This window comes from Nematolebias whitei, chromosome 13, assembly GCF_014905685.2.
Source record: "Nematolebias whitei isolate Nwh7 chromosome 13, NemWhi1, whole genome shotgun sequence".
Taxonomy (NCBI): domain Eukaryota; kingdom Metazoa; phylum Chordata; class Actinopteri; order Cyprinodontiformes; family Rivulidae; genus Nematolebias; species Nematolebias whitei.
This window is the reverse complement of record NC_056510.1, coordinates 36,751,302-36,759,602: the sequence shown is the minus strand read 5'-3', so window position 1 is coordinate 36,759,602 and position 8,301 is coordinate 36,751,302. Positions and strand designations below refer to the sequence as shown.

At 45.3% G+C, this 8,301-nt stretch overlaps 1 protein-coding gene across 1 annotated transcript in view; it reads right to left on the bottom strand.

The window, feature by feature from the left end:
* The window catches only part of LOC119419310 (norrin cystine knot growth factor NDP), a 26,208-nt gene that overhangs the window by 10,445 nt on the left and 7,462 nt on the right, over positions 1-8,301 (bottom strand). The gene's annotated exons all lie outside the window — the stretch shown is intronic.

Genomic DNA, 8,301 nt, shown 5'->3' with positions numbered 1-8,301 from the left:
CGTGTGGGGGGCTGTGTGCTGTGGGGCCGGGGGAGTCTGGGCTCGCTGGGTGTGTGCCCTCACTTGCATGGGGCGCTCTCGCTGTGGGTGTTGTTATGGGTGGACTGGTCTTTTGCTTTTTTGGGGTGGGGGGGGCGCTCTTGGTCGCTGTAGTGCTCTATCTCTGACTGTTTGGGCACTCCTGGCTGATTGTCCCGGTTGGGGTTTGGTGGCCTCTCTGGTTGGGGGGCTGGGTGTTGGGCTGGGAATCGGGTTGGGGCGTCTGGACGGTTTCGGGATGGGTCTGGGTTGCTGGCCCTGGTTCTGGTTGGTCCTCGGGGGCTATGTGCCGGTCCGTGGCCTTGATCCCTGGTGGTGCGGCTGCCACCTCCTCCTAGGTATCTCTGTTAGAGCCTCTGTCCCCTGGTGGATCTTGGAGAGTGGGGGTGCCTATTGGGGTCAGTGGGGGAGCTGGTCCCCTGGGGGGGCATTGCCACCTCAGTTCACCTCCCCATCCCAACGTCCTCCTCCGCCCACTCCACCACACCACCACTCAAACAGGGTTTTGGGGTTCAGGTGCACTACTGAGCTACGGGGAGAATCATCCATCTCCGTGGCTGGTGGGGTCCTGGGCCCTAATTTTAATATACAACCTAGACACTCACTTATAACACTCTCACGACACAGGCATATATAGGATCTGGAGTGGGCACATGATCGCACTTAGGTGGTGGGATGTACTACCATTTCCACCTCCCCGGACCTGTGCCCACTCTCATATGTAGCATGTAGACATTTAGGGTTCTGTGCGGAGATGAGGGGTGAACGGGCGCCGCCTGCTCTCTGGGCAAGAGGTGGGTCTGTGCCGGTCGCCACCTCATCCCCCCATTTTAAACGCACTGTATAACAACATGCATCAACACCATATTCGAGTGGGAGGAGGAGGAAGTGGGTCTGTTCATAATTTATTTATGCATATATAGATTTATTTATTTATTTTATTTTTATTATTTTTTTTTTTCCCCTTTCACAAACACCTCCTTTCTCCGTGTGACACTAGGGGTCGGGGATGGAGGGGGGGGGGGCGCATTGTTGGGGTCTGGGCTGTGGGTGGGCTTTGGGCCTTGGGGGCGGTCAGTGTTGGGGCTGGTGCTTCGGTTCCTCCTGGGCTGTTCCGATTCTTTTAATCTAGGTTCCTGGTTGCGATGGCCGGCACTCTGACCGGGGTGGCTGCCGGCTTTCGGCAGGGGGTCGGCTATGGTAGTGTACGTGTGGTCATTGGTGGTGTAGGGCGGCGGTTGGGGGCGTGGCTTCGCCTCATCCGGGCACTGGCTGGTCTTCCTGTGTGGCATTTGCAGTGGGGGTGCTGTGTGTGTGGGGGGGTGCATGGGTGGCGTGCTGGGGCGTCTCCGGGCCTATGGTGCGGAGCTCTTGATGTGAGAGCCGGCCCTCCTCGGCTGCGGCTCCCTGCTGCTCTGCCCCTTGGGCTGGGGCCGGCCTGTGGTCGCTGTCAGGTAGATGGTGCATGCGGTTGGCCCGACAGAGATTCTGTCGGGCTATCTGTGTGTGCCTGTTGGTTGCTCGGGTTGGGTTTTTGGTAGTCCCCCCTCTCTTGGATCAATTTGGGCCCCACGTTTGGTGTGGGGCCCACTCCCCCCGGTCGTGCCCCCCTTTGGCGGGGGACTCCCTTGCCGCCAGTGCATTGGTGGCTCTCGGTGTCTGGGCTGGGTGGTGGGGTGCACGTCGGTCCGCCCTGGTTGCTGCCTGGCGGGGCCTGGGTGCCCTGGCTCTGTCGGGGCTCTGCTAGGGGGTGGTATGGCCTCGGGGCTTGGGGCTCGGTGTCCATGGCCGGATCTACTTGGGGGGGGCATGGGTCGCTGGCCGGGCCTGTGGGCTCGTCGTTGCAGCTTCCTGGAGGCTCTGCATTGTGGTGGCTGGGGTCACCCGGTTCTTTCCTCTGCTCCTCTCTGGGGGGGTGCGGTTCTCCCTGTTGGGAGACTCTTGGGGCTCCGGGCCTGTGGGCCGCTGTGTGTCTGTGGCTCCGGTCCTCCCTATGTTGCCATTGTGTCCTGGGGGGGCGGGTCTGTGGGCCCCCGCGTCCACTATTGGGCATTCTTTTGGAGAAATCTGGTGGTGGTGGGCGTGCTTGCGCGGGTGTTTGGATTCAGGTGCTTTGACAGATGCACGCTAGGTTGGGTAGTGGTGGAAGCTAGATGATTCCTTGTGCGATGTCGAATGTTTCATGGTGATATTGTCGGTGGCATTGTGCTGTGCATGTTGTTTTGTCATGGTGGTCTCTCGCCTTATCTTCTTCTTTTTTATTATTTATTTATTCTTCTTTCTTCTCTTTCTTTAAAAAAAAAAAAAAAAAAAAAAAAAAAATTGAGCGATGATGATAAGTTCATTGAAACACTTCACAATGTTTCTACACTTAAACTGAGCTCACAAACAAAAAAAAAAAATAATAAATAAATAAATAAATAAATAAATAAATAAATAAAACATTCAAAGTTCATGCTCAGTAATCCAGGTAAAAAAAAGAAAATTAAATTTAAAACATAAAAACAAAGTTAAGTCAGGTCCTCTGGATGGACATTAACCTCTTACTGCCTGAATTTATTTTCAAATATATTTAAAAATAAATAGATTTGTGTGCTTGCTGTCAAGCAGTTGCTAAATTGAGAAATTTCTAATATGAATATAACACATCCATCCATCAATCCATCATCTGTACCCACTTCTTCCTTTCTGGGTTGCAGGGGTCACAGGTGCCCATATCCAGCAGTTACTGTATGAGAGGTGGGGGGACGCCCTGGACAGGTCTCCAGTCCATCACAGGGGCAACTGGGATGGCCAACAAATTTTCCAGTGTGTTGCTGAAATATGGCTTTGAAATTGAATTAAACAATTTTGTTGGAGGCCGAAATGGTGTAGAGGTAGGTCAGCCAACCTGGGACCAGAAAGTTGCAGGTTCAACTCCCCACCATGTCATCCTTGAGCAAGACACCCAATCCCTAATTGCTCCCCAGGTGCTGTCGACTGCTCCACCTGGGTGTATCACAGCTGTGATGGGTTAAATGCAGATAATTAATTTAGTCATTGTATGGAAACATACAACGATGACAACACATTCATTCAACCTTCATTTATACAGGTCAGTCCCACTGAGCCTCAGGGACTCATTTACAAGAGAGACCTGATTTTAACAAAGAGTGATGACAACAATAGACACTTATAAAGCATGCATACACATTGAGAATAACAAGTGAAAATAAAATGGCGTTAAAAAATGTAACAAAAACAGCTACGTTTTAAGGCGACGTAGAAAACTAAAAACAAGAACGTTTGCATTGGTTTTCCAATGAACTTAGCAGATGTTTTAGCATAGCACTTTACTTACGTAACATACGTTTCTGTACAATTATTCATGTTTCTTCATCACAGTATTTTATATACTGCCTAATACTGCAAAAACGCATTGCTGCACAGTCCCAAAGATCAACTGCTAAATGGCGGCAAAGTGCTTCCAAGAGATCCTTGGTGATGAACATGCATTAACTGACATCAGCAAAATATCTTATAAACGTAATGGATTTTATTGAAACTTTCAAAAAGTGTTTGCTTGAAAATTTATGTCTGACAAAGTCAGTCCAACTCAAGATGGCTACCAGAACTACTTGAAATAAGTCAGGAAAATAAAAGTCTATAATGTAGTGAGTTTTACAGATGATGATGTGGTAGTAGCTGAGAGTAATTTACAACACATACTTTGAGCATGCCCTCTGGGGATATTGAAAATTGTTGTTTCTTCAAGGAATGATTGGCCTTTTTTAACCTTGTAGTCATGAACTATGGATTCAACGTACAACAGATTTTTCTACAGACACTGTTTGTTGTAGAATACTTTTTCTCATTCATTTCAAAATCAATACACACAGAAAGAGTCACGTATGAAGTTCATGCTGTGCACAACTAAGAATATTTTCATGTTGCTTTCTGAACAGTCTTCTATACCTAAGCAGCAGACATGTTTGTTCTTCCTCAACACTCACTTTCATCTCACAAGAATTCACAAGTACACGCGCACACACACACACACACACACACATACACAGAGTTAGCAAGTAAGAGTGCAGGTGGAATTTTGTGTGAACTTGCATACTGAGGTGTGAAACTTGTCCAGGCCTCAGCTCCTTGAACACCCTGCTCATGCTGTGCTGATGGGCCTTGCCTGAGCTGAGCTGTGGTTGCACCACCTGCTCCATGCACTCAGAGTCAGACTATTAAAAAAGACCAAAGAACAGATCACTCAGGCTGTAGGAACAACTGCTCTGCTGCTCAACAAAAGGAATGGAAGATAATTGACAGCACCTTTCCACAAAAGCATTCATGTGTCGGGTGCCGCTCAGCAGACCATCAGTCTTTCCACACATTCACTTCATTCACTTCACTTTTTCTTTCTTCAGCCCATCTCTCTTCTTGTAGCCTCTGGCAGAGGCATGAGAGCGCAGGCTGACAAAGAAACATTCACTTCAGCCAAAAGCTGTGAGCTCCAGCTGAGGTGCTGAGTGTGTCTGCAGTGTGGTCCATGTCCAGCACCACACACACACACACTTCCTGAGAAACGAAGCATGACTTGTCTGAATGACGTGTGTGTGTGTTGGGGGGGGGGGGGTGTTAAAAGTAAAGCAAGTTTTTTGGCCATCATTAGGAGGTTTTCTTTGACCCTCAAAGATTGATTTGGAACAAGCAGTTTCCAAAATTTTTGTACCTTGTTACCTAAAGCAAATTTTCAATATTAAAGGAATTCATGTTGTCTGTCATATCAGACTTTTAAGCTGAAATCAACTTATGGTGAGAAATGACAGTTACAGTGCAGCTATTTTGATAAAATCTTGAAAAAAAAACCAGTATGCACAATTTCATGAGGTGTCAAGCTCAAAGTATGCATGGTGGAGTCGGCTCTTTCCACATAAAACTTTACTTCAGCATTTGTAAAATTAACTGAGTTGAAGCCATTTTTGTATCGCCTAATTTGTATTTGTGATAATGGCCATCTTGAATTAGATTAACTTTAAATGTCTATCTGTCCCTCTGATCATGACGTATTTTGCTAACCAACAAACATGGTTGACTCCAGGACCGGAGTCTGACTCATTTTCTGCCCTGAGTTTCATAACTGACTGGCACACTTAGATCATGACATATTATTGCTAAAATCATGTAATTATAACTTTACATTGGGGCGATTCTAGAATCTACTCTTTAGGGGCGCCCAGCCCCCAATGCTGACAATAGCTAATGGCTTGAACAGTGTGTTGACAATTGGTGTCAGAAGCATTTTTAATGTTGGGACCCCCCCCCCCCCCCCCCCCCACACACACACACACACCCTGAATATATTGGCCTAAACCTGCTACCACCACAAGCTAGCATTTAATAGATGGTGTAAAAAAGTAAAAAGCTGCAAGTCGTGTATGTAGTGAAAAACGTTGCATTGGATGTTGAACCTTAGACATTATGATCAGGTGCAGCTGCAGGTGCAGATCTATGTAGGAAGGACAGTGTGAGCATGCACGGTGGCAACCAGCCGAACTGCTGCTGTGTAGACTGCTCGGTGTTTGTGATGGGTCAGCTTGGCTGGACGTTACGGAGCTGACGGTGATGTGTGGGTAATGTTTATAGTGGGTAGCACAAAGCTAATCTGATGCTAATCACAGTGAGCTGCAGCAGCAGTGGTCTCTCTCTCAGCTTGTTTACAGGTGACACAACATAAAAAGCATAGCATCCCGACAGTTAATGCTAAGAATCCATCGGCTTGCATTTTTCTTAAAATAAATAAATAAATTAAGTAATTTATGTGATTCATGCTTATGTTTGCCATTACATTGAGTTACACCCCCCCCCCCCCCCCCATACCCTCAGGACTGAACTCAAGAATTATCAAACCATCTCAGGTGAGCCATATTTGCTTCATAAGTGAATAGCTTAATATTATAAGATTTATCTATCAGTAATTTAGATTTTCTTTAATGCTAAGTGAATATGGTATGATAATGCTAATATGCAATTAACAATTACCTCTAATAAGCAGTTACAATAAAAAGAGAGACGAACTCTTGACAGCAATCAAAAGGTGGAACAATGACAGCGTCACTGCAGACAAAATGACTTGTATATCTGCCTACAGGCATCAGCAGGTGTTGGATGAAGAACCAGGCAGAGAAGTTCAAGGACAGATGTCCTGCACTGTTCCAGCAGAAAGAGGTAAAAGCAGATTGGAGTTAAATGCCAAGTGTTTTTTTTTAACTTAGATAATGGGAATGATTTGATAATGGGAATGATTTGTTACTATTTACTTGAAATAATGTTCTTTGCACATAATACAGTGCCTTGCGAAAGTATTGGGCCCCCTTGAACTTTTCAGCCTTTTACCACATTTCAGACTTCAAACATAAAGATATTAAATTTTAATTTTTTGTGAAGAATCAACAACAAGTGGGACACAATCGTGAAGTGGAATGAAATTTATTGGATGTGTCAAACTTTTTTAACAAATAAAAAACTGAAAAGTGGGGCGTGCAATATTATTCATCCCCCTTGCGTTAATACTTTGTAGCGCCGCCTGTTGCTGCAGTTCCAGCTGCAAGTCTCTTGGGGTAGTCTCTATCAGTTTTGAACATGGAGAGACTGAAATTCTTGCCCATTCTTTCCTGCAAAACAGCTCGAGCTCAGTGAGGTTGGATGGAGAGCGTTTGTGAACAGCAGTCTTCAGCTCTTTCCACACATTCTCGACTGGATTCAGGTCTGGACTTCGACTTGGCCATTCCAACACCTGGATATGCTTATTTGTGAACCATTCCATTGTAGATTTGGCTTTATGTTTTGATCATTGTCTTGTTGGAAGATAAATCTCTGTCCCAGTCTCAGGTCTCTTGCAGACTCAAACAGGTTTTCTTCCAGAATGGTCCTGTATTTGGCCCCATCCATCTTCCCATCAATTCTGACCATCTTCCCTGTCCCTGCTGACGAAAAGCAGGCCCAAACCATGATACTGCCACCACCATGTTTGACAGTGGGGATGGTGTGTTCAGGGTGATGAGCTGTGTTGCTTTTATGCCAAACATATCGTTTTGCATTGTGGCCAAACAGTTGGATTTTGGTTTCATGTGACCAGAGCACCTTCTTCCACATGTCTGGTGTCTCCCAGGTGCTTGTGTCAAACTTTAAACAACACTTTTTATGGATATCTTTGAGAAATGGCTTTCTTCTTGCCACTCTTCCATGAAGGCCAGATTTGTGCAGTGTCCGACTGATTGTTGAGACTCTCCCACCTCAGCTGTAGATCTCTGCAGTTCATCCAGAGTGATCATGGGCCTCTTGGCTGCATCTCTGATCAGTCTTCTCCTTGTTCCAGATGAAAGTTTAGAGGGACGGCCGGGTCTTGGTAGATTTGCAGTGGTCTGATACTCCTTCCATTTCAATATGATTGCTTGCACAGTGCTCCTTGGGATGTTTAAAGCTTGGGAAATATTTTTGTATCCAAATCCGGCTTTAATCTTCTCCACAACAGTATCTCGGACCTGCCTGGTGTGTTCCTTGGTCTTCATGATGCTCTCTGCGCTTTGAACAGAACCCTGAGACTATCACAGAGCAGGTGCATTTATACGGAGACTTGATTACACACAGGTGGATTCTATTTATCATCATCATCAGTCATTTGGGACAACATTGGATCATTCATAGATCCTCACTGAATTTCAGGAGTGAGTTTGCTGCACTGAAAGTAAAGGGGCCCAATAATATTGCACACCCCACTTTTCAGTTCTTTATTTGTTAAAAAAAGTTTGACACATCCAATAAATTTCATTCCACTTCACGATTGTGTCCCACTTGTTGTTGATTCTTCATAAATATTAAAATTTTATATCTTTATGTTTGAAGCCTGAAATGTGGCAAAAGGTTGAAAAGTTCAAGGGGGCCGAATACTTTCGCAAGGCACTGTATATAAGTTGCATTTTTAATTAGTTTTTCAGATTACTGCAGAGTATAGGATGACACAGGAGTGGATTTTCACTCGTGTCCTGTCCTGGTCCCACATGCTAATTGGATATCACAACCTAAATATATGACAAGCAGCATGAATATGTGTTTTGTGTTGAGTCAACCATAAGATAACCATTGGCTGGAGCAGTATAAAAACAGTTATTCTGCACTGATGTGAAATATAAGAACTCAGTTTTTCAGTTAAAGTCTACAATTTGTAATCTGTGGTTCTATCTATCTATCTATCTATCTATCTATCTATCTATCTATCTATCT